At 43.0% G+C, this 25,548-nt stretch overlaps 1 pseudogene; it reads right to left on the reverse strand.

The window, feature by feature from the left end:
* Positions 1–24,691: 24,691 nt before the first annotated feature.
* LOC124620499 lies at positions 24,692–24,809 on the reverse strand (annotated as a pseudogene).
* Between the last annotated feature and the right edge of the window lie 739 nt (positions 24,810–25,548).

The following is a 25,548-nucleotide window of genomic DNA, read 5'->3' on the forward strand; positions in this document are numbered from 1 at the left end:
AAGAAGACAGTTTGGTATTGTATGTCCGCAGCACCGGCAGACAGGGATTTTCCTAGGTGATAATCAGAGCTCAGCAGAGCGCGCCTGTTCGTCTTTTTCTTTGTTCTGTCTTGGGTAGCAGCAATTAATGTTGGGTTAGCTGTGTGTCTCTCTTAAGATTTGAGTGGCAAGGAATTGGCTCCACATACCACTTCGTCATAAACCTCACAATCTAGTTTAGGGACAACTTCACAGCGTTTGTTCGAGTATCCAATTTGAGCCAATTTGATGTGTTATAAATGTTTCATGTGTTTTTGTTTATTATTTTGTGTTTAGTCTTAATAAATCATATTGTTATATTGGACAGAACTTTCATTCTGTTAATCGTTGGAGCAACCCTATCATTTCTCACTACGTTAATGAAACCTTCCTTTATTTAACTTATTTATCAAATTAAATTATTGTAGGTGCCAAACTCTTTTCTACTCCACTTGCAGGGTTGATTACAGTCAGTTCGCGTATAATTTTTAATCCATGTGCAACAGCAAAAGTCGGAGTTAGAATAGGGGGGTTAGGGCATCATTTACATATGTAGATTCTACAAGAATTTAGTGTTAAATACACGCCAGCCCCGGCACCTCGCAACCTTACTGAATTGACATTTTCTGAATCAAATGTAGTATTACGATTTTCAGAGGTTGTCTTCAATAGGATGGAGCCGGACTGTTCAACGACCATACGATTCGAGCATCACTTGGGTTCTTTCGCTACTCATTTCCTTAACCAGGGAAAGAACCTATCTTCATCGATATCGAAGTCCGATTATCTTAATTCCTACATTATTTTATTAAACTTTTACGTTCGAGTGTCACTGAACAATGACGGCAGACAATCCAGACACGTTGGCCTGAGACGGTTATCATTATTTTTTTTCCTTTTCAGCGGTGGGAATAATTAATGATATGTCTTATATTTTCGCATCACGAATGATTGCGTATAAAAGTTAGTAATGCCCGTTTATAGGAAAAAAATGTAATACCATCGCTGTTGGACTGTGGCTTCTGGACAAAAATATGCAAGCTAAATTTTGAATCATCCGCATTTTGTAATATCGTTTAGCAGGAGGATTGTTCCATTGTACAATTTTCTCTGTCGAGAAAGTACATTTTAGTGTGTTCGTGAAGCGGTGCGAAAACTTCCACAATTAATGCAACTGTTTCAAAGCCTTATTTATACACACTTAACACCAAGGTCCGCTATTTCGAAGCCGTCTCTAACTTAGCTTTCAGGGAGAGGCGACCTCTGTGGTTACAGAGCTAGGGAGCAATGATATAACTTCCGCAAATTATGGTTTTCACGCTGACCTGTAACTAGCCTACCGTATTCGTCACTCGCTTGCCTGTGTCACTGAAGCTTAGAGCTGCTATTAGCGAAAAGAGCAGCAATCGTGGGGTCTGACTGGTGACCCCGTGATACTCTGCGACAGCCGTGGTCCGCGGCTTGGTCCATATGCTCGCTGGCGAGTTCACCGACCGACCCACTTGCTGTAAATAGAACACGCTTGCCAGAAACTGGCAGGCCGACACGTGAGGCTCCCAAAACAACACGAGTCGCCCAGCCACAGATCCAGGCGTTCCCCCTGCGCTGCCAACTACCAGTACCATCCAACCACACAGTAGCTTTATTTACAAACCGTACTTCAATTTAGCATTAGCACGCAATTACATAAACATAAGTTGTAAGCCGAGACCTATAAGTTCAACATCTACATATGGATACATACTCCGCAAACCGTCGTGCAGCGCGTGGTGAAGGGTACCCTATACCACTGCTGCTCATTACCTTTCCTGTTCCACTCACAAACAGAGCGAGGGAAAACAAACTGTCTATATGCCTCCGTATGAGTCCTAATTTATCTTATCTTCGTAGTCCTTACACGAAATGTACGTTGGCGGCAGAAGAGTCTTCAAACGCCGGTTCTCTAATGTTCTCAGTCATGTTCCTCGAAAAAAAAAAAAAGAAAAAAAGAGTCGTCTTCCTTCCAAGCATTCCCATTTAAGTTCCCGAAGCATCTCCGTAATACTAGCGTCTTGTTCGGACGTACCGGTAACAAATCTAGCAGCCCACCTCTGAATTGCTTCGATGTCTTCCTTCAATCCGACCCGCTGCGTATCCCAAACACTCGAGCAGTACTCAGGAATGAGACGCAATAGTGTCTTAAATGCGGCCACCTTGGTAAACCACGCTTTCCTAAGATTCTCTCAATAAACCTTCCCTACTACAGCCAATTTCATATCGCTTTGTAACGTCACGCCTATGTATTAATCGTTTTGATAGTGTGAAGCAACACGCTACTAATACTGTACGTAACGGATTTGTTTTTCCTACTCATCTGCATTATTTTACATTTTTCTATATCTAGAGCTAGCTGCCGTTGATCATACCACTCTTCCCTCGGGCATTCTTGACTACACCCTTAATTCTGATGTACACTCGCTGTCGAGGAAAACTAGTGGGTTCTGTTACTTGAGAAGTGTTCGAGCCGCTCACATATTTCGGAACCTCTTCTGCATGTCTATACCTTCGTTAAGAGTCTGCAGAGAAGTACCGTGTCAAACGCTTTCCGAACTCTAGAAACACGGAATCTGCCTGTTGCCCTTCGTCCATAGTCCGCACGATATCATGAGAAAAGGTCAAGCTGAATTTCGCACTTGCGATGCTTTCTAAAACCGTTCTGATTTTTGTAAGGAGGAAATTTATTATCTTCGAACTAATAAGTTCAATAAGTCTGCAGAAGAAAGATGCAGTTTTTCGAGTCCGTTCTTCCCCCCCAAAAAATGCTGATAACGGCCGTCAAGTAGACACCATTTACCATTAAATTCTACAGGATGTAAGTGGAAAGATTGCGGAGTGGTTTAGACTTCGGGATCGAAGGTGGAAGGAATAGTGTTCAAACGCTCCTCCGTACATCCTGCTTTTTTCTTGAATCAGCTCTTGCCGACAATTCCTTAATCAGAACATACACGGTTTCCAGGCCCCTTCTTAACGCTGATGCTTCGTTTCTACTGACATTAATAGAGACGGGACATTATTAAATTAGAAACTTCCTTTCCCTCCTCAAAAGGATAACGAAGTTCATGTTTGATGACATAGTCTTCTTTGGAGACGAGCGATCTGTCGTAATTTTTTTTAAGTATTAAAAGGCCAACGGCCTTCCCGCTAGGGTAGCCGAGAGCGCTAACGCGCTGCTTCCTGGACTCGGGTAGGCGCACCAGCCCCGGATCGAATCCGCCTGGCGGATTAACGACGAGGGCCGGTGTGCCGGCGAGCCTGGATGTGGTATTTAGGCGGTTTTCCACATCCTACTAGGTGAATAGCAGGCTGGTCTCCTCGTTCCGCCTCAGTTAGACGGCTCGCAGACATCTGAACAAATTCACACTATTCCATGGATTACACTAGACGCAAACAGTTAGGGTACACTAATTCTGTCCCGAGGGGTACAGGGTGGCAGCAGGAAGGGCATCCGGCTACCCCTTGAAATTAACATGCCACATCTGACTAACCAGCAGACCCCGCAAGTCGGGATTAATGCTTGGAAAGAGTGAGAGAAACGGCCAACGGCCTTGCCACAGTGGTAACACGGGTTCCCGTCATATCACAGAAGTTAAGCACTGTCAGGGATGGTTAGCACTTGGATGAGTCACCATCCGGGCCTTACGGGTGCTGTTGGCAAGCGGGGTGCCCTCAGCTCTTGTGACGCTAATTGAGGTACTCCATTGAGAAGTAACGGCGCCGGTCACGAAAACGGACAACGGCCAGGAGAGCAGTGTGCTGACCACATGTCCCTCCGTATCCGCATCCGGTGACGCCAAAGAGTTTTTTTTTTCAAGGCTTGCTCGGACGGTGTTTATTTTTCTTTAAGTCCTCTAAGTCAACATCGTCATCCAATTTTATTGTGATTATTAGTTTCAGCTACACACGAGATATCTTCAGATCATAAAAAACGCTCTTGAATGGTTTGATTGCCATAACGTTTAACACATATTCATAAAATTTTAAGAGACAACATTGATACAGAACGATTACGTGGAATAATTTGTCATATCGTTCATATCCGATCAGTTAGAACAAAAGGAAGTCGTTTCTGAAAGTATTTGTATGGAGTGTAGCCATGTATGGAACTGAAACACGGACGACAACTAGTTTGGACAAGAAGAGAATAGAAGCTTTCGAAATGTGGTGCTACAGAAGAATGCTTAAGATTAGAAGGGTAGATCATATAACTAATGAGGAGGTATTGAATAGGATTGGGGAGAAGAGAAGTTTGTGGCACAACTTGACTAGAAGAAGGGATCGGTTGGTAGGACATGTTCTGAGGCATCGAGGGATCACCAGTTTAGTATTGGAGGGCAGCGTGGAGGGTAAAAATCGTAGAGGGAGACCAAGAGATCAATACACTAAACAGATTCAGAAGGATGTAGGTTGCAGTAGGTACTGGGAGATGAAGGAGCTTGCACAGGATATAGCATGGAGAGCTGCATCAAACCAGTCTCAGGACTGAAGACCGCAACAACAGAACAAAGGTCATAAAACCGTGGCATTGCACACTGATCAGGCAGAACATTATGACCACAGACCTACTATCGATATAAACGCATCCAGGCGACAGTAACGTCACCTGGTGAGGAATTACTGCATCCCAGACACGAGCTCGGTGCATGTAGTATCAGTGAACCTGCTGCCGCGTGTGTAGAATGGGGAAGGTGCGCAATCTGTCTGAGTCTGACCGAGAGCAGACTGTGATGGCTCGGACGCATTTCGGGAACTGCACAACTTGTCAGGTGTTAGAGGAGTGCTGTGGTGAGTGTCTTCAAGACGTGGGTAAAGCAAAGTGAAGCTACGTCCAGACCTCGTGGGGTCGGGCGGTCACCTCTCATTACAGATGACGGACGTTGTAGGCTGGGCAGACTGGCAAAACAGGACAGGTGGCGAACTGTGGCGGATCCGACATCAGACTTTAATACTGGGCAGAGTACGAGTGAGTCTCAACACACAGTACACCGAACTCTACTGACGATGGGTCTTTGCAGCCGACGACCCATGCACGCGCCAATTTTAACATCAAGACATCGACAACGATGATCTAAATGGGCAATGGATGGCAGAGCGTTGCATGGTCTGACGAATTCCTTCTTCATCATGGCGATGGGAGGGTGCGAATTCGTCGCCTTCTAGGGGAACAGTACTTTGATACCTGTACTGCAGGACGGAGACAACCTTGCGGTGGCTCCATTATGCTCTGAGGAACATTCACTTGGCCATCCATGGGTCCAGTGGAGCTCGTTCAAGGCCCATGACGTCCAAGCAGTTCCGTATATTGGTTGGAGACCATCTAACCCCTTCATGACGATCATGTTTCCCGACGGCAGCGCCATTTTTAACAAGATAATACGCCATGTCTGATAGGCAGGAGTGTGATGGAGTGGTTCGAAGGAAGAAGTGGCGAATTCCAATTGATGTGCTGGCCCTCTCACTCGCCAGATCTGAACCCGATCCAACACATCTGGGATGTGATTGAACGTTGCGTAGGAGCTCATCGCCCCTCTTCCCAGAATTTAAGGATGTTAGGTGACTTGTGTGTGCAGAGGTGGTACAAATTCCTCCACGACGCGTCGCCGCTGTTATCCCTGCCAAAGATGAACATACCGGCTATTAGGTTGATGGCCATAATGTTCTGGCTGATCAGAGTATAGTAAATGACACGTTTTATTACTGTTCATGTTGTCTCATAGCAGAGATCATCATGAGTTTGTTATTATAATGTGGTGTATGAAGGTAGTACTGATCGTCAACTGCAGTACTATCTTTTTTCTGGCTGGTTTCATGGGATCCACCACAAATTCTTCTCCTGTTCTAACCTCTTTATCTCAGAGTAGCACTTGCAACCTATGGTCTCAATTATTAGCTGCAGGTATTCCAATCTCTTTCTTCCTCTTCAGTTTTTGCCCTCTACAGCTCTCTCTGATACCATGGAAGCCAATACCTGTCATCTTAACAGATGTCCTATCCTACTCCTCTTCTCCTTGCCAGTGCTTTCCACATATTCCTTTCCTATCCGATTCTGTCCAGAAGTTCCTCATTCCTTACCTTATTAGTCCACCTAATTTTCACCATTCGTCTGTAGCACCACGTCTCAGATGCTTCGAATCTCTTCTGTTCCGCTTTCCTCATAGTCCATGTTTCATTACCATAAATTGCTGTGCTCCACATTCTCACAAATTTCCTCCTCAAATTAAGACCTATATTTAATGCCAGAGACTTCTCTTGGCCAAGAATGCCCTTTTTGCCAGTGCTAGTCCGTTTTTAATGTCCTCCTTGCTCCTTCTGTCATTCGTTATTTTACTGTCTAGTTAGCAGAATTCCTTGACTTCGTCTATTTCGGTCACGGTATGATGTTAAGTTTCTCGCTGTTCTCATTTCTGCTACTTCTCATTACTTTCGTCACTTCGATTTATTCTCAATCCATGTTCTATACTCATTAGACTGTTCATTCCATTCAGCAGATCCCGTAATTCTTCTTCACTTTCACTTAGGATAGCAATGTCATCAGCGAATCGTACCATTGATATCCTTTCACCTTGAAAGGAACCTTTCTTTTATTTCCATCTCCGCTTCTTCGATGTACAGATTGAATAGTAGAGGCGAAAGACTACATCCCTGTCTTACATTCTTTCTAATCCGAGCACTACGTTCTTGGTCTGCTATTCTTATTATACCCTTAGCTCTTACAAATATTCGTATGTTACCCGTCTCTCCCTATAGCTTACCCCTATTTTTTTTTTTGAGAATTTCGAACAACTTGCTCCATTTTACATTTCTTACTTTCATTATCAATGGCAACGTCAGAATTGTCTCTTTCCTAAAGCCATCATCAAACACATAATCAATTTTCTTTTCCATTCTTCTGTATATTAGTCTAGTCAGTAACTTGGATGCATGAGCTTTTAAGCTGATTGTGCGATAATTCTCGTACTTGTCAGCTCTTGATATCTTCGATCTCTTCTCTGAATTTAACGGGGAATTCCCGCTGCTCTCTTTATTGTTACCACCTTTACTTTTAATTTCACCGAAGGTTGTTTTGACTTTCCTCTATGCTGGGATAGTCCTTCCAACAATCACTTCTTTTTCGATTTCTTCACAATTTTCATGCAGCCATTCTCCCTTAACTTCCTTGCACTTCCTGTTTATTTCATTCCTCAGTGACTTCTATTTTTGTGTTCCTGAACTTCCCTGAATTTTTTTTTACTATCTTCTTTCATCGATCAGTTGAAGTATTTCCTCTGTTACCCGTGGTTTCTTCGCGGTTACTCTCTAAGTTTAACAACAAAATTTGTTTGGGATTTTGACTTCGAGGGCTTTTAATCCTTAATAAGGAAAAAAGATATTGGAGCGCTTCAAAACCTGTTAATGAATAACTTAGAAACTTACAGAATTTTCTATCCGTTGTGTGAATGGCCTGATAATTAATTGTCATATAGGAGCGGAAGAGGATTGAAAGCTAGCTAAACATCGAGAAAGCTTCCTCGAATATCATTGAAACACTGAAACTGACACTGTATACAAACATCGGATGAATATCATTCATGAAATCCCAAAGACAGCAGTGGAAGATAAAAGGGAGAATTATCCTAGATTGACCTTGGCAACCCATGACGCAAGCCGTTAACTAGAATAGTATGCAAAACAATAAAAAAGAATATTGGGGATTTGTTAGATGAGGATAGGTTTGGCTGTAGAAAAGGTAAATACACCTCTACCATAAACCAGTTTATGCAGAAGTGATGAAAGTGAAACGCGCTCACTAAATCTTGTCTGACTCGTTTCATATTCGTAAGGTTTAAAACCTTCGGCTTCTCTAAAAGAGACTAAAAGTGTAAAAGTAGAGGAAATAACTAATATCTGCTGGTAGGTAGCACCTTCAACACGCCCACTTTCTGTCGGTTTGAAGTAGCATTAGTTATGGTAGTGAGTGAGCATCTTTCAAAATCCCACCATTTGGCTATGGGTGTAAGAACACGCAAATCCATGGTTCGGTGTAGGCAGAGAGATCACCGACCAGAGGGATCGAGTGGCTTTTTTCTTTTAACGGCAGAGGTTGGAAGAGTCACGTGTTTTGCAGTGACCTTTATGAAATTGACGCGAGTTGAGTGGAGCCCGGGATGTGGGTGGGGGGCGGGGGTGGAGGGGTGGAGGGAGGAAGCAAAAGAGCAGGGTCTGTCTCTTCTGACCCAGAATGTGAGGTTCGATGGATGCAGTTAACGATTTCATAGCATTTCACTCTTTAAATTTGCTTCATCAATGTTTTTGCGTTTTTGTCGGTACAAGCAATTTTAATTCTCAGAACTTTTGAATAAGTCTTTACAGTTGCAACCATGTGCGGTCAGATGGATATCCTGAGTGCTTCATACTCGGTACAGTAATTGTTAACTAATGTTTGCACAATATGTCTGGTATTTCATTACCTAGATTTTTGCATCTAACCGAGAGTTTCGTTCTTGTATAAATGCGTGTCGCACTAGTCGGATCTCACGTAATTCAAGTCAGTAAAATCATCTCCCCTATGTTTTTTCCTCAATTTAAATTATTTCAATGAAGCTTTCTAACTTTCCCAGTGACTTTCATTCGTAAATTCTCACAATAAAATGTCTTTCCTTTCTTATGTGATGGTGTTAGATAACATTTTTAAGTAGCTTATGATACCATATAGGTGCCCCACCATTCCCTGCTTACTTAAACTGATTAAAAAATCAATATAAATTGTTTCTAGAGATTTTTTGTGTGTGATTTAAAATGTAAATGGCTCTGAACACTATGGGACTTAACTTCTAAGGTCATTAGTCCCCTAGAACTTAGAACTAATTAAACCTAACTAACCTAAGGACATCACACACATCCATTCCCGAGGCAGGATTCGAACCTGCAACTGTAGCGGTCGCGCGGTTCCAGACTGCAGCGCCTAGAACCGCTCGGCCACACCGGCGGGCCTTTAAAATGTAACTGTCATCCTTTTTTCAAACGCGCTACCTGATACGCCACATCTTTTTATTTCATGTGGGTACAAGCAGCTGCGTTTCATTCCTTCAGTTAATTTGGGTGCACTCTTCAGAGTTAAAATTTATGTGATTTTTGTGGCCTTTCATTTGTGTGGAAATCACATGAGACAGGTTAAGGCTACCTACCAATCGATTGCCAGTATTGTACTATTAATTTCCTTGTATGTCTCCACTTCCCGGTAGAATGAACAGAACAGTGCACTTCCATGTAGACGTGTGAATAATCGAGTCACACAACGAACCTTTTGTCGTCTGTCACCTTTTGTCCCACACATGAACGATTAGAAGCCCCACTGTGTTAAACCTGTTGTTTCCTTCTGCAGCGAAGACCGAGTTTCAAATTATAATATTCCTAATGAAATTTAGCCTATCTAAGTTGCACTTGAATAAGTTTTGAATCATTGGCACTCACACATTTTCATTAAATTACAGACAGCTTTTCCACTTCCGTTGATTAGAGGAGTAAATTAAATAAGTGAAGAGGTGGACCCGTTAGTCTGGTACGATAGGACATATCAGTGGGGGCAATCTACTGGCTTTTCGTCGTGTATCAAGCACAAAATGAAGATACGGCCAAGGCTCAAACGATCTCTTGTAAAGGAAAGATAACAAAGGTTGAGAAGTGCTATTAAAATGCCACTAATGAAAAGATGTCAGTAATAAGATTCACATATGACGTTGTTATCATATGTGAGAAACAATCGCAGGTCTTTGAAAACTACTGAGGAGCAACAGAAATGAGATTAACGAGAAACGTAGCATCGAGTTGGGGACCACATAGTAGATGAAGATAAGGAGCTGTCATACTTTACAGGCAAAATATCAGAGGCATCGGAAAGGACTTTACAACTTTGAAAACTCGTGTTGATTTATTCAGATTACAGACATGTCTTTAGTGTCATTTTATAGCAAAATACGAATACATTACGTATCTTACCTCATACCTAAACAGGTCCAACGTGAGTTCCATTGGTTATGCGGCACACATTTCATCTGAAGCCGATTTCTTGCTAACTCGCTGCACCATATCAGGTTTCACACGTTCAGTTACGAGGCAGATTATAGAGCTGAGTTATGGTGCGGAAGCCGATAAGGGTGGAACGAACACGGTAACCTTGATGAATCCCAAAAATAAACGGTCAGGAGGTGTCAGCTCCAAGAACGTGCGATCCGCGCACTTGGCACACCTCGGCCCGTCCATTTACCTGCAAAGTGGACATCCATCTGCAGTAAAATACTTATGCCATACATAAATCGTAGGCCTACTAGAATGATCTTTACCATACTCTGTACGAACATTACGTTGCACAGATGCCACAGACTTTGACTCTTCGAAACAAAACATACAGAAAGGCGCTCGGAACCGGTGAATGCAGCAATCTTTGCTGTAGCTGCCGCTAGCGTTTGCAGTGGTGCTTTTTGTTCTAGCGTACCATGTGAGTCAAAACTTGATCCATTTTCCTTGAAGATGACACTGAGACTGTAAGAAAAAGTTTCTACCAAAGTTCAAAGCTATCAACTCCTTTTTGATACAATTTAGTTATACAGGATTATTACAAATGATTGAAGCGATTTCACAGTTCTACAATAACTTTATTATTTGAGATATTTTCACAATGCTTTGCACACACATACAAAAACTCAAAAAGTTTTTTTAGGCATTCGCAAATGTTCGATATGTGCCCCTTTAGTGATTCGGCAGACATCAAGCCGATAATCAAGTTCCTCCCTCACTCGGCGCAGCATGTCCCCCATCAATGAGTTCGAAAGCATCGTTGATGCGAGCTCGCAGTTCTGGCACGTTTCTTGGTAGAGGAGGTTTAAACACTGAATCTTTCACATAACCCCACAGAAAGAAATCGCATGGGATTAAGTCGGGAGAGCGTGAAGGCCATGACATGAACTGCTGATCATGATCTCCCCACGACCGATCCATCGGTTTTCCAAGCTCCTGTTTAAGAAATGCCGAACATCATGATGGAAGTGCGGTGGAGCACCATCCTGTTGAAAGATGAAGTCGGCGCTGTCGGTCTCCAGTTGTGGCATGAGCCAATTTTTCCGCATGTCCAGATACACGTAACCTGTAACGTTTTTTTTCGCAGAAGAAAAAGGGGCCGTAAACTTTAAACCGTGAGATTGCACAAAACACGTTAACTTTTGGTGAATTGCGAATTTGCTGCACGAATGCGTGAGGATTCTCTACCGCCCAGATTCGCACATTGTGTCTGTTCACTTCACTATTAAGAAAAAAATGTTGCTTCATCACTGAAAACAAGTTTCGCACTGAACGCATCCTCTTCCATGAGCTGTTGCAACCGCGCCGAAAATTCAAAGCGTTTGACTTTGTCATAGGGTGTCAGGGCTTGTAGCAATTGTAAACGGTAAGGCTTCTGCTTTAGCCTTTTCAGTAAGATTTTCCAAACCGTCGGTTGTGGTACGTTTAGCTCCCTGCTTGCTTTATTCGTCCACTTCCGCGGGCTACGCGTGAAACTTGCCCGCACGCGTTCAACCGTTTCTTCGCTCACTGCAGGCCGACCCGTTGATTTCCCCTTACAGAGGCATCCAGAAGCTTTAAACTGCGCATACCATCGCCGAATGGAGTTAGCAGTTGGTGGATCTTTGTTGAACTTCGTCCTGAAGTGTCGTTGCACTGTTATGACTGACTGATGTGAGTGCATTTCAAGCACGACATACGCTTTCTCGGCTCCTGTCGCCATTTTGTCTCACTGCGCTCTCGAGCGCTCTGGCGGCAGAAACCTGAATTGCGGCTTCAGCCGGACAAAACTTTATGAGTTTTTCTACGTATCTGTAGTGTGTCGTGACCATATGTCAATGAATGGAGCTACAGTGAATTTATGAAATCGCTTCAATCATTTGTAATAGCCCTGTACGCAATCCGCCATAAAAATGTATACACTCTTTGTCAGGCTCTATAGACATATCGATATCGCCGTTCGATTTGAGTTATGAGCGTGTTGTAGTATGTTCTTTGGCTCAACAGATGTTAGTATTTTCACCTCGGTATTGAGAAAACAAGATGGCTGGAGCACCCTTGACATTCGAGCAACGAAAATGTATTGTGAAGTGGTTTTTCGAGTTTGAAAATGTCGTTGAAGTGCAACGTCACTGGCATAAGTAGATGAAAATCCCACTGAAGTTCGAGGAACTTTCGTACTATCGAATGATATTTCAAAAAACTACTCCTGTTTATGTTCCGTTTGCTCAGTCATGGTTCATGGGTTACTGTTTAAACAGCAAATCTTTCATCTCCCACTGCGCTCTCAGACAAAATACTGAGATCGTATCTTTGAAAGCCTCGTTATTTTTCTAGTTCTTCAATATCAAGTCACTACGTGTGAAGCAGAAAGGTCATCTGTTTAATGCAGCGAAGCTGGCCAAGGTCACGGATCACGTACAATGTCACTCCACGTCAGCAGCTTCTGTCTTACGGCACGGCTCAAAAGAGACCGGCTCCTGTCTGCTCAGTTTAGAACCACTTAAACGCGTTGCGATACCACCCATTGTCTGGGTCCAATCGCATCATGTCGTCGACATTTCAAAATGAATGCCCTTGGAACATAACTGTTAACTTGGAGCGTAACGCGCTGTACTTTATTGTGGAGACAAGGACATAAATTATTTGATACGTTATTATCTCTGTTTCACGATCGAACACTACAAAACGAAAGAAACCAACAGTAACAACCGTTATTTGTGTTTGAATTGGCTAACGCACTTCTAGCGATCGCTCTCGACTCGGAGGTACTCCGCTTCGAATGCTGGTGGCGGAACATTTTTCACTGGCAGTATTTGACCGGCAAGAGGAGGAGAGGCCCTGGCGCAAAGTTCCGGATCAACAGTCTTTGCTCCAGCGTTCTGGATTAAATTCCACACCTTTCCACAGCGTCACATGAAGTAACGGCATACGCCACTGCTGATAGCGGTCCTTCCGACATCTTGTGCCATTAAGCTCAGTGGCCTCTTTGGTACTACTCAAGAGTAGTAGGCTATTTGCCGATTCCCTCCCCTCCATCCATAAAAACACAAAGTCAAAACATGCACTGCACACGCAGTCATCACAGTCATCCACATGACAGAGAACACACAGTTGATACTTGATAAGAGGACGGAGGAAGGCGATGGCGCCGGCCGGTGTGGCCGAGCGGTTCTAGGCTCTTCAGTCTGGAGCCGCGCGACCGCTACGGTCGCAGGTTCGAATCCCGCCTCGGGCATGGATGTGTGTGATGTCCTTAGGTTAGTTAGGTTTAAGTAGTTCTAAGTTCTAGGGGACTGATGACCTCACATGTTGAGTCCCATAGTGCTCAGAGCCATTTGAACCATTTTTGAAGGCGATGGCAAACCACATCCTTTAGGACCTTGCCAAGAGCGGCGATGGTGGATTCCTGCATCTTCTCTCATGCGCTCGTTTCCTGGGTATGGACTGCGCTGACTTTGATTTAGCTTCATTAATCAGTATTTGAAGGAACTGAATGAATCTCCTGTAACAAATTACATTTCAAGCAAAATACTTTGTTTACATAACAGTTACAACAGAAAAAGAAGATGTGTACTTACATTGTTACAAAGGGTTGCAGTTAACTGTCTGAGTAGCTTTGGAAAACCATAGCCACAATCATGGACGTTGGTAAGTTTCTGCTAAGGAAAGGAGAACGTTGAAGCAATAGAAATTACAAAAACTATTCTCCTGGGAAAATATACATTACTCAATATTTCTGAGATGACATAAGAAAAAGCTACTTGCGGCCTGGGACATGTACGAGAAACAATCATATGTAAAATTCACTCTCCATGTGGAGATTTAAATTTCCGCAAGACACATAGTGAATGGTGGAATGGTCCTCCCGTTTTCCTCTTACAATGGAAAGTACTGAAACAAAAGTTAATTAATAGAAACCCACAGAACGTACAATTTTCGCAGTTTTATGGTGAAGAAATCTGAGCGCGCTTTCATTTAGTCGAGTCGATACGGTTTGGACGTTCCGCCTTTTCTGATGGACCGATAATCTTTGGGTACACGATTGATTTCTAGTTCCAGGAAAAACATCACATATTTAAAAAAGTTCTACACTTATCCTTGGGGACAGAAAGATCTATTTTAAGAGCTACCCTCAGGCTATGACTAACCCATTTCTCCGCAATATTCATTTTCCCAGAAGTACTAGTAAGGTATGCACGGGTGCTTCTGTGAAGCTTTGAAAATTAATGAGAGGTATTGGGAGAAGTGAAGTTGCGAGGAAGTGTTGTGAAGGAAACGTTACAGCTAAGACTTCCAGTTGTAAAGTGCCGGCCGAGGCACTCCTGAATTTGAGAGTGTGACATGTGTCCTCCGCACCTGGACCTGCGCTTAACGGATGGCTCCCATGAACACAGTTGCCTATACAAGGTGTGCAGCCCGGATCGCCGATAATCTGTGAATGTATCTAGTGGTAAAATGATACCAAAGGAGGCCCAAGTAACTGGTTACGCTGTTGGCATAATCACAAGCAATCTTTTCTTAAGCTATTGAAACGGTCCCCAAAATACAAAATCATTCAGGATCCAGTTATCGTTGTACATTTGTTAACGTAAGATTAAATGATAAGGGCCGAAAGAAATCACTACAATGGTGAATGAAGCATCAAGAGGGATATCGGAAGTCATCGGGGCTCAATTCGAGACGGGGCTCATCATGGAAGGTAATTTTACTATAGTCAATGAGATTCCAGGTCGAAGATGTTTCTGCGGACGTCCCGGACAGTGGTGGGTACCAAACTGACTGTTGCCTACCATACAGCCCGACAACCAGGAGTGATGGTCTGGGGGACCATTTTTTTCATAGCAGGACCTATTTGGTTGTCACACGCGGCACCTATGAAGCACAGCGGTTCGTCGACGATATTCTACGTCCCGTTTTGCTGCTCTTCATGGCAGACTAGCCTGGGCTTACATTTCAGCAAGATAATGCCCGCCGGCAAACGACGAGAGGTTCAACTGTTTGTTTTCGTGCTTGCCAAACCTATCTTGGCCAGACTTCTCCCCAGTTGAGAACGTTTGGAGCATTATGGGTGGCGTCCTCCAACGCTCTAACGTACCAACTGAACAGAATTTGGCGCGATATCCCTCAGGAGGACATCCAAGAACTCTGTTAGTCAATGCCGAGCCGATTAACTGCTTGCATAAGGACCAGAGTTGGACTAACGCGTTATTCACTTACTCAGTTTCTGAAGCTCTCTCCCTTGAATAAATATCAAGTTTTTCTGAAGTTGCAATCATTTGTTTGTCTGTACATGTGCATCACGTCTACCGATTTCCGTCTCTTTGGAAAAGGCCTTCGTGGCGCTTCGGTTTTTTTTCTCGAGTGTATAATGGCCGGCCAGAACACAACGCATTGTCCGGTTGTATGAACTATAGGGAGACACCTGTGGCGCGCGCCAGAGAGACGCCTTTTGGAACGTCGAATGGCCGTCCAGACAACAGACCACCTGCTGTTCAGGGTGTCTGTTCTGTAGATAGGTAAATATGCTTTCCCTTCCTCCAGCCAGGGTTCTCCTTAGCTCACCCATAAAACGCTTTAGGAAATCATGCTCTGTAGTTACGCAAGAGTGTAAGAAATTAAGAAATTTCAATGAAATGACGTTGCCATACGATCACGCAACCGCTCCCCGATACTCGTGAATTACTTGTTTCGTTACTGCAGTTATCATATTATCACGCAGAAGAAGGTGTAATTAGATGAATGACGAACACTTAAGGAAGGTTTATTCAGCACTTGCACGTACAAGAGCGCGAAGCGAACTGCCTCCGGCCAGAACACATATGGTATATATAGTGTCACAGAACATCCCAGCAATGATTCTTGACATTTGTGATACTTCTAGAATGTACTGGAACCGAATATAGAAATTAAAATATAGCTCAGGTAAGTTTTGAACTCACGACCCTCCATGCAACAGCCTTTTTCTTTATTTTTTTTTTTTTAATCCCATTTTGTTCAGTTTTGTTCGTTGCGTCTGCTCGGGGCGGACGTCGTAAGATATCCGTTTAAGTTCGTTGTTGATCGATTAACTCAGTTTTTTTATTACAGAGGGCACATAACCCCCTGACCGAACACGCTGAGCTACCGTGCCGGCACCTTGAATCATAACCACTACACCACATTGACTCTGTTACTCGGCTTATTCTGTGACAATATTACGAGTATGAAAGGAAAGAGATTAATAATTGGGAATAAGCAGGTAGTCCATAGCTGCCAACTCTCATACTAGTAACACGGTTTTAGTGTCTGGAAGTTTTAAAATTGTTGCGTTAGAATTGGTAATACAGTACGTATGATCATTTTCCAGGCATTCCACCTACCGAAGACAATAGATCTGTCACCATGGAGCAGAGTAGAGCATCGTAACGATCAGCCTGACGCTTTCCTATGACTTGTCTCCGTAGCCAAGAGATTATGAATGTACATGTTAAGAGGCAAAATAACGTCTGTAATAATGTAATCACTGTAGCTTCCGTATCCAAAGTACTGCCTGTTTAGACTGGAGAAAGAACAATGCTCCTTGCTAGCAGGCGAGGACCACAGTAAAATGGTATCAGCAATGGACATAATAAAAGGTGATGAAAACGCATATTTCCATCTGTCTTAGGAAATCGTATTAACGGCAAAAAGCTGTACAAATTTACGACAGAAGAAGGGGAAGCGGAGAAGCGCAGGAGAGTAGAGATAGATCTTCGGACGTAAAAGTAATGAAATCTGGATTCGCTGGACAGAGCGGATCAGGTTATGGTTGTGCAAAGGAACCAATATGATTTACTGTCAGTTGGACAAAACACACAAGCTTTATTTTCCTAAAAACACTTAATCACATATGCCTTTAAAAAGATTCAAAATAATATGGCTGAAAGCCCGAACACAAGTTATTACAATTGCGTTAAGGAATACACGCGGCTGAAGGACTTCCTAAATATATATATATATATATATATATATATATATGTGTGTGTGTGTGTGTGTGTGTGTGTGTGTGTGTAAATACTCGACTGAAGGCCACACACTTAACACAGAACAACTCCAGGCTGGATAATAATAATTTCAGATAGAGAAGAAAATTTTAAAGGATTTTAAACAAGTGAATTTTCAAATTTTAATTTGAGACGGCTGAAGGCCTTATCTTAAAATATCTCACGTAAAAGCTCGGCTGAAGGCCATATACTGAACATAGAACAACTCAAGGCTTAAGGCCTGAATAACAAAGATTACCAATAGAGCAAAATCTCTTTTCTTAAAATAAGTTTTAAACAAATCAATGTTAAAACCTCAATTTAAGTCAGCTAAAGGCCTTATTTTAAAACTGAAATAAACTAAATTAATAGACTGCTAAAGGCCTTGCACGGTACTTAAGACTAAAAGAAAATCACAGTCTAAAAACAACAGACAAATGATGCTCAGAAGTCTTCCAAGGGTCGGCCTGAGGGGTTACTCTAACATAAGTTTAGATGAGACAGGCAGCCAAGAGTAAGACCAAATAATCGTATGGCAACCTGAGCCAGGGACAGCTGAAGGACCGACCAACAAGCTAATCAATTCTCTTCCGTCCGACGAATGGCACGACAACGGAAAATATCAGTGAGGACGAAGATACCAGCAGCATTACGTCTTGAAAATTGGCGTCTAAATGCAGTCAAGGCACAATAACGACTCAAAAATATGAACAACACCAAAGCTGTCAGACTACGCACTGTTCTGGTCAGCATCAACACGGCGAGGAAAAACACACTGCCGGAAAACTACGCTAACGACCAGGGCAGGCAACTGGAACATTAATGGCCAAAAAGCAGAAAATACCGCTGGTGCACTTCACTAATAAGTAACAACCAATTCAATAGTTAAACACCATACAGGAAGACGGCTGCAGAATTTGCCGACTCCAACACACCATACGTTGCTGCTTGCAGGAAGGGCCCAGGAAGCAACAATCAGCAATGAACGAAGAGATGTGACAGCAGTTGAGGTTTCATAACAAGCTAATTGATCACTCAACTTCAGTGTCCAGGTTCAGTGAACGACGAACTTTGCAGCTCTCGCTGCTAGCGCCTCACAAATCCGACTGCGCGTGCACGCTGCCCGCAGCCCCGGCCTGACGGCGAGCTGCAAAGACTTCCTCGCTGTTCTGTCCCAACCGACCGACTGCCTCACACTCACCACCACACGGAAATACAGCGTCACACCAGAGATGGTACAGTAGTTCTAGTATCGATAATGGCTGCTGCTGCCACTGACGGAGGCAAGTCACCATCTCGTTATGGTAGTAACTCAGGGAGAAATAAGATGTCACTCAATTGTGACAAAATGCCAAAGAACAAATGGCATGAAGGCGAGCCAGCCGCAGCTCAAGTAATTTATAGCGAACCCCCAACGTCGTGTTATAGGACCAATGCAGTACACAATACACTTTGCCTGATAAAAGAAGCGAAACACTCTTGGACATGGTTGGATGTCAATGTAACTTGGTACACGGACACACCATCGGCAGATATGAGGATGGTTAGAGTTGCAGTGCTCTGTGAAAGGCAGGACGGCCACTAGGGTGCGTTTATGTTTTTCATTTTTAGTGTTAGCAGGCCTTCTGGGGTATATAACGGTCGTGAACAGCGTCAGATGCTGAGTGATCACTGAGAAAGGTACGGTAATACCGCGTACTAGTGTGAAACTGCGATATCAGCATCTAACAGAAATTGAAAGCGGCCTAATTGTGATTCTCCATTTCTCATGTCTGACCACCATAAGGGAGGATCGCAGTACTGTGTACAAAGCACGTGGTAAACTCTTCCCGCTTGCCATCCGAGAACAAATAATGGACTCCCTGCAACATTCTGTGTTACTGGTCCGAGAGTTGCAGTATCCGAATTCTGTTCATCATAAGAATAAACATGATGTAAAGAAACGCAAACGCGATGATTGGTCGGAAGCCGTAGCACACGTACACTGGTGTTGTTACGATCCTGGAAGTAGGTCCTACTTAGGTATGAGATGCATTATTACTAAGTTACGTTAAAGGGAACTTAAAGACATTCAAATGTATTATCAACCATCGACGTATTTCTTAATCACACTTTAGCTGTGTGGCTTTTGTTTCAAATATCGTGTACAGTCACAGCCACTGCGCTTTAGTGCTTCGATTGTCGTTCTGTTAATACGCAGTACGAAAGTGACTGAGGCTGCTTGTCGTTCCGTAGTGAAACACACATGTGGAACACGGTTAAAAAGTGCTGAGAAATAGGTTGTTCTTAATGTTTTTCATAAATTTACGGAGACAATCGCCTCTGAAGTTTTTCGAGGGACTGTATTAGATACAATTATCACATTAACCGAGAATGCTTGTGTAGCGCAATAGGTAGCGCAGTATCTTCATAAGTTTCTACAGAAGTCATGGTTCGATGGTTCAGGTGTTGTCTGAGTTACTTCTTTTTATTGTTCAATTTGAAATACCTACATCTTGCAATTGTAAAATTCATCATCAATTTTTTATGAATAATGCACGTCTTCTCGTTTCTAATTACATATTGAACGCAAATCTCCCGATTTCATTTAAAATATAAATTCTCAATTATTGATATTTTATGAAAGACTGTTAATAAAGGTTGCTTAACTTAAGAAAATACAACAGTTTACTTTAAGACAAAAATGAAAAACCAAATACTCTTTATTTGGACTGTGTCCATTGTTTTACACCACAGATATAGGTAGGTAAGTTCGTCGAAATATGAAAAACAATCATTTTCACAGCGTCGAGCACGCCATACAAATGCTGAATTTTTACATTTGCCACTGTACCATTACAAAAAAAATGGCACTGAGCACTTTGGAACTTAACATCTGAGGTCATCAGTCCCCTAGAACTTAGAACTACTTAAATCTAACTAACCTAAGGACATCACACAGCCATGCCCAAGGCAGGATTCGAACCTGCGACCGTGGTTCCAGACTGACGCGCCTAGAATCTCTCGGACACACCGGCCGGCTGTACCATTACAGTATGAACCTAACAGAACTAACCTGGGCCGGCCGCTGTGGCCGAGCGGTTCTAGGTACTTCAGTCCTGCGCCGCGCGGCTGCTAAGGTCGCAGGTTCGAATCCTGCCTCGGGCAAGGTAGGTTTGGGTTGGGGTTGGGTTGTTTGGGGGAAGAGACCAAACAGCGAGGTCATCGGTCTCATCAGATTAGGGAAGGAAGTCGGCCATGCCCTTTCAAAGAAAGCATCCCGGCATTTGTCTACAGCGATTTAGGGAAATCACGGAAAACCTAAATCAGGATGGCCAGACGCGGGATTGAACCGTCGTCCAAGGTAGGTTTAAGTAGTTCTAAGTCTAGGGGACTGATGACCTCAGATGTTAAGTCCCATAGTGCTTAGAGCCATTAAGAACTGACTTGGAGCCAAGTTAAGGGATATGGACCGAGTAATAACATGACTATCAAGCTACCAAACGGAATGGAACTAACGCACGTAGCTTTTTTAGAACGGCACGAACAAAAGAAAAAGGGCAAATGGGGCGCTTGGGCGGCTTTGTGGATTCTGTTGTTGATCGACTCGTTATCAACGTAGCAGATGACAGTTCCAGGACTGAAAGGTATTTCTCAGATTCGGATGAGGAAGGAGTTAAGAGATTACCTGACGACTGACTTTAATTAATACCTCCATGGGCTTCAGTACTCAACAGTACGGTGAAATTCGTGCAGTATGCTTTTGCAGAAAAATTACCCTAAGTTAGGAATTTTCATCACTCTTCTTTGTAGTTAAAATAATATGTAAGGTGAGAAGGAGAGCATTTTATGCTTTCCGTCTGGTCACATAAGAAGCGCGCGGTAGTGCTGGAGTTTTGCCGAATATTACTTCATTATTTTTTAAAATTAAATGACATTAGAAGCTGTATTGTTCCTTTGCTCTTCTCTTTTCCTTCCGAGCTGCAATTGCTCATACCGTCGTATATAAGTTGGACCACTGGCTGGACAGTGCTATCAGAGTTAAATGCGACGGTAAAGCCGTTGTCTCGCATTATCGCTCGGTCCATGTGCATGTAACTCAGAATAAAACGTGTCATTATGATCGTAAGTGTTGGTTATAGCTTGGCTTCCGCTCCACCTGAAACAAAATCCAATGAGATTCAATCAAACGCGGAAGAATACTTGGCGTAATGTTTACATCAGGTTTATTCTTATGATGAACAGAGTAAAGTGAATTACCATCTCATGGACAGACAGGCTACCGTCAACGCCACAACAAAAGCGTCTGCACTTGCAGTTACTAGGAAGAACACGACTGCTTATAACAGCGTCACGTCATGTTCAAAGATGAATCGCGCTACTGAGTTATCCGTGATGACCATTGTCGGTAAGTTTGGCAATGACCTGGGAAGAGGTCCCACTATCCCAATGTTTTGGAGAGGTACACGGGTACTGTTGCTGGCGTCACGATGTGGGGACCCATCTGGTACGACTTAAGCTCACGGCTCGTAGTGACTGAAGGAACTCCGAAGGCACAGCAGTACGTCATGGCCACCCAGCGTCCTCCTGTGTTACTTCGCATGAGACAGTCCTGATATCGCTTTTCAACACAGCAATTAAGGTATTTCTGTGGCGAGAAAGGTCCCCAGATCTGCCCCAGCAGAACATGTGTTGGACCAGCTAGGACTGCGAGTATCCAGAATATCAAGGACCAATTACAACAGATGCAATAGGAGAAGATGTTGTTTGTTGTTGTGGTCTTCAGTCCTGAGACTGGTTTGATGCAGCTCTCCATGCTACTCTATCCTGTGCAAGCTTCTTCATCTGGCTGTTGATATACTTTCCGGGATGTGAGGTCGTGGTCCAAGAACTTTTCTGCTCCTTACGTTTCGTCCAGGACTGCGCTGGACTTCCTCAGAGGAGCTGCTCCGCTGAGTCTTACCGACTTCTTCATCTCCCAGTACTTACTGCAACCTACATCCTTCTGAATATGCTTACTGTATTCATCTCTTGTTCTCCCTCCACGATTTTTACCCTCCACGCTGCCCTCCAATGTTAAATTTTCGATCCCTCAGAACATGTCCTACCAACCGTTCCCTTCTTCTTGTCATGTTGTGCCACGAACTCCTCCCCAATTCTATTCAATACCTCCTCATTAGTTATGTGATCTACCCACCTTATCTTCAGCATTCTTCCGTAGCACCACATTTCGAAAGCTTCTATTCTCTTCTTGTCCAAACTATTTATTGTCCATCTTTCACTTCCATACATGGCTACACTCCATACAAATACTTTCAGAAACGACTTCCTGACACTTAAATCAATACTCGATGTAAACAAATTTCTCTTCTTCGGAAACGCTTTCCTTGCCATTGCCAGTCTACATTTTATATCCTCTCTACTTCGACCATCATCAGTTATTTTGCTCCCCAAATAGCAAAACTCCTTTACTATTTTAAGTGTCTCATTTCCTAATCTAAATCCCTGAGCATCACCTAACTTAATTCGACTACATTCCATTATCCTCGTTTTGCTTTTGTTGATGTTCATCTTATATCCTCCTTTCAAGACACTGTCCATTCCGTTCAACTGCTCTTCCAAGTCCTTTGCTGTCTCTGACAGAATTACAATGGCATCAGCGAACCTCAAAGTTTTTTTTTCCTCTCCATGGATTTTAATTCCTACTCCGAATATTTCTTTTGTTTCCTTTACTGCTTGCTCAATATACAGATTGAATAACATCGGGCAGAAGCTACAACCCTGTCTCACTCCCTTCCCAACCACTGCTTCCCTTTCATGCCCTTCGACTCTTATAACTGCCATCTGGTTTCCGTACAAATTGTAAATAGCCTTTCGCTCCCGTATTTTACCCCTGCCACCTTTAGAATTTGAAAGAGAGTATTCGAGTCATCATTGTCAAAAGCTTTCTCTAAGTCTACAAATGCTAGAAACGTAGGTTTGCCTTTCCTTAATCTTTCTTCTGAGATAAGTCGTAAGGTCAGTATTGCCTCACGTGTTCCAATATTTCTACGGAATCCAAAGTGATCTTCCCCGAGGTCGACTTCTACCAGTTTTTCCATTCATCTGTAAAGAATTCGTGTTAGTATTTTGCAGCTGTGACTTATTAATCTAATAGTTCGGTAATTTTCACATCTGTCAACACCTGGTTTCTTTGGGATTGGAATTATTATATTCTTCTTGAAGTCTAAGGGTATTTCGCCTGTCTCATACATCTTACTCTCCTACCAGGAGAAGATACAATGGCTTTATACACCCTTTCAACCGGATCAGTGGATGGTCCAGGCCAGAAACATATTTTAAACACACACACACACACACACACACACACACACACACACACATACACGCAAGCGCGCGCGCCGTAACGCACCATCATCTATATCAAATTAATTATGTTGGGCCTACCTAAACATTTCCAGTCATAAAATTTTGAATTAAATAACTTTCTACATTATATTTTATACGGTTCCAGGCGACAGACTGAAAGGGAAGCAAGTACAACGCTAAACATAAAAAACAGGAAAACTACAGCGTATGGCAACATGGTATATTTGTACAAAACTTCGTCAGTTTTTCAAATTTGTAAATAGTTATTTAAAAACTCAGATTTATAAGAGTATCTTTCTTGTTTAACAGAAAGAAAATAAAAGCCGATTGATAATGATGAAACTTCAGCAAAACATGTACGGATAACAGAAAAAAATAAAAAAAATTGGTTTGCTCAATACAGACCCTCTCGAACTCCTCTTCTGACTAATAAATCAAATATCCACCTTATATACTTCAGTATCCGACGTTATACAAGGGCGGTGGCTACCTACTGGAAACTTTATGAGTTCCGGAGAGGAACTCGAGCAAAGAACCTCGCATTCCGTGGGCAATCAGAGGACTCTGCTAGCAACCAAGCTCCTACCACGCCGTAGCGGAGAGGTGAGGCATCTGTTCCCGAACTGAAAGCCTCCATTTGATTTAAAGAACAAATAAAAGGATGTTTACTTCACAATTACTACCGAGTAATCAAGTCTGTCTTAAACGAATGTAGTTTTCAAGTTTCCTGCACTAGGTCTCCATCATAAGACGGGAAGTTATACATATTCAAGAATGTAGGATTCATTTTTTTACAAGTAGTAGCGAAAATGCGTCAGGTTGTCGATTCAAAGTAGATGCATGAAACTTACGAAGAAGGTGATAGTGAGACTACGTTTTTCACTTTCGGTTCCTATTTAATATTTCCTGGCGTCTATTGTTTGAGTTTATTTTCCAGTCTTTAATTCATTTTCGTGTGGGATAATTTTTTCGTAATTTTTTTTCAGCTAGCTTGCAGCTGAACAATTTTAATCTTCAATATAACCTTAACTAAAATTAAGCGGAACACCGACAGAACAGGCCATGAAGGGCCAGAGGTACCGACCGGCCGCCGTGTCATCCTCAGCCTACAGGCGTCACTGGATGCGGATGTGGAGGCGCATGTGGTCAGCACACCGCTCTCCCGGCTATATGTCAGTGTCCGAGACCGGAGCCGCTACTTCTCAGTCAAGTAGCTCCTCACTGTACCTCACAAGGGCTGAGTGCACCCCGCTTGCCAACGGCGCTCGGCAGACCGGATGGTCACCCATCCAAGTTGTAGCCCAGCCCGACAGCGCTTAACTTCGGTGATCTGACGGGAACCGGTATTACCACTGCGGCAAGGCCATTGTCATAACCTTAACTAGCCACTTCATTTTTACACTTTTATTTTCTAACAATAAGGATACAGAGTTCTTACGAAATTTATTTGTATCTGTTAAGTCATTCTACATGCAACGTTCTACCAGATGTTTGACGTCATTCATTAAGTGCAAACACAGCGTTGAATACGGGACCGTTACAGTAGCGCCAATGAGCGCTTCAGTAAGTCTATGCTTACAACCCTGAGAGAAAGTTCACTCTCCGCTTTAGAGTGAAAGATTCTTTCTGTAGCCTACCGTTTGAATACTCGAGGTGGGACAAATTTTCGTCCCCAATATTTGGCGGCAAGGGACTGGTTGAGCAGAGTTGTTGTTGCGAAAAACCTCTCTGCAGTGTCCTCAAATAAATGTCCCATACCTCTTGGAATGAAGGCATAGTAGCCTACATAGCAACATTTTAACACAGTCTTTGCGCTATCAGGTGTATAAGTGTGTAATGTGTGCAGTGACACAGTCAGTCACCAGCGTTACTGTAGTTTCCTAACCCCGCCGTCCATGATGTCCACCGGATGTTAGTGGGGTTCGACTACACTAAAACATTGTCGTCTAAGTACATAATAAATTATTTACGTTACACAGGCAATGACTTGTTAAGAGTATGAACCGAGAATTTACTTTTAAAAAGCCTATCTTAAGAATTTACTTTATTTACTAACGATTCATCAAGAACATTAACACATTTAATCACACTATGTGAGCGTGGAAGTAGT

The sequence above is a fragment of the Schistocerca americana genome, chromosome 6 (assembly GCF_021461395.2).
Source record: "Schistocerca americana isolate TAMUIC-IGC-003095 chromosome 6, iqSchAmer2.1, whole genome shotgun sequence".
Lineage (NCBI taxonomy): Eukaryota > Metazoa > Arthropoda > Insecta > Orthoptera > Acrididae > Schistocerca > Schistocerca americana.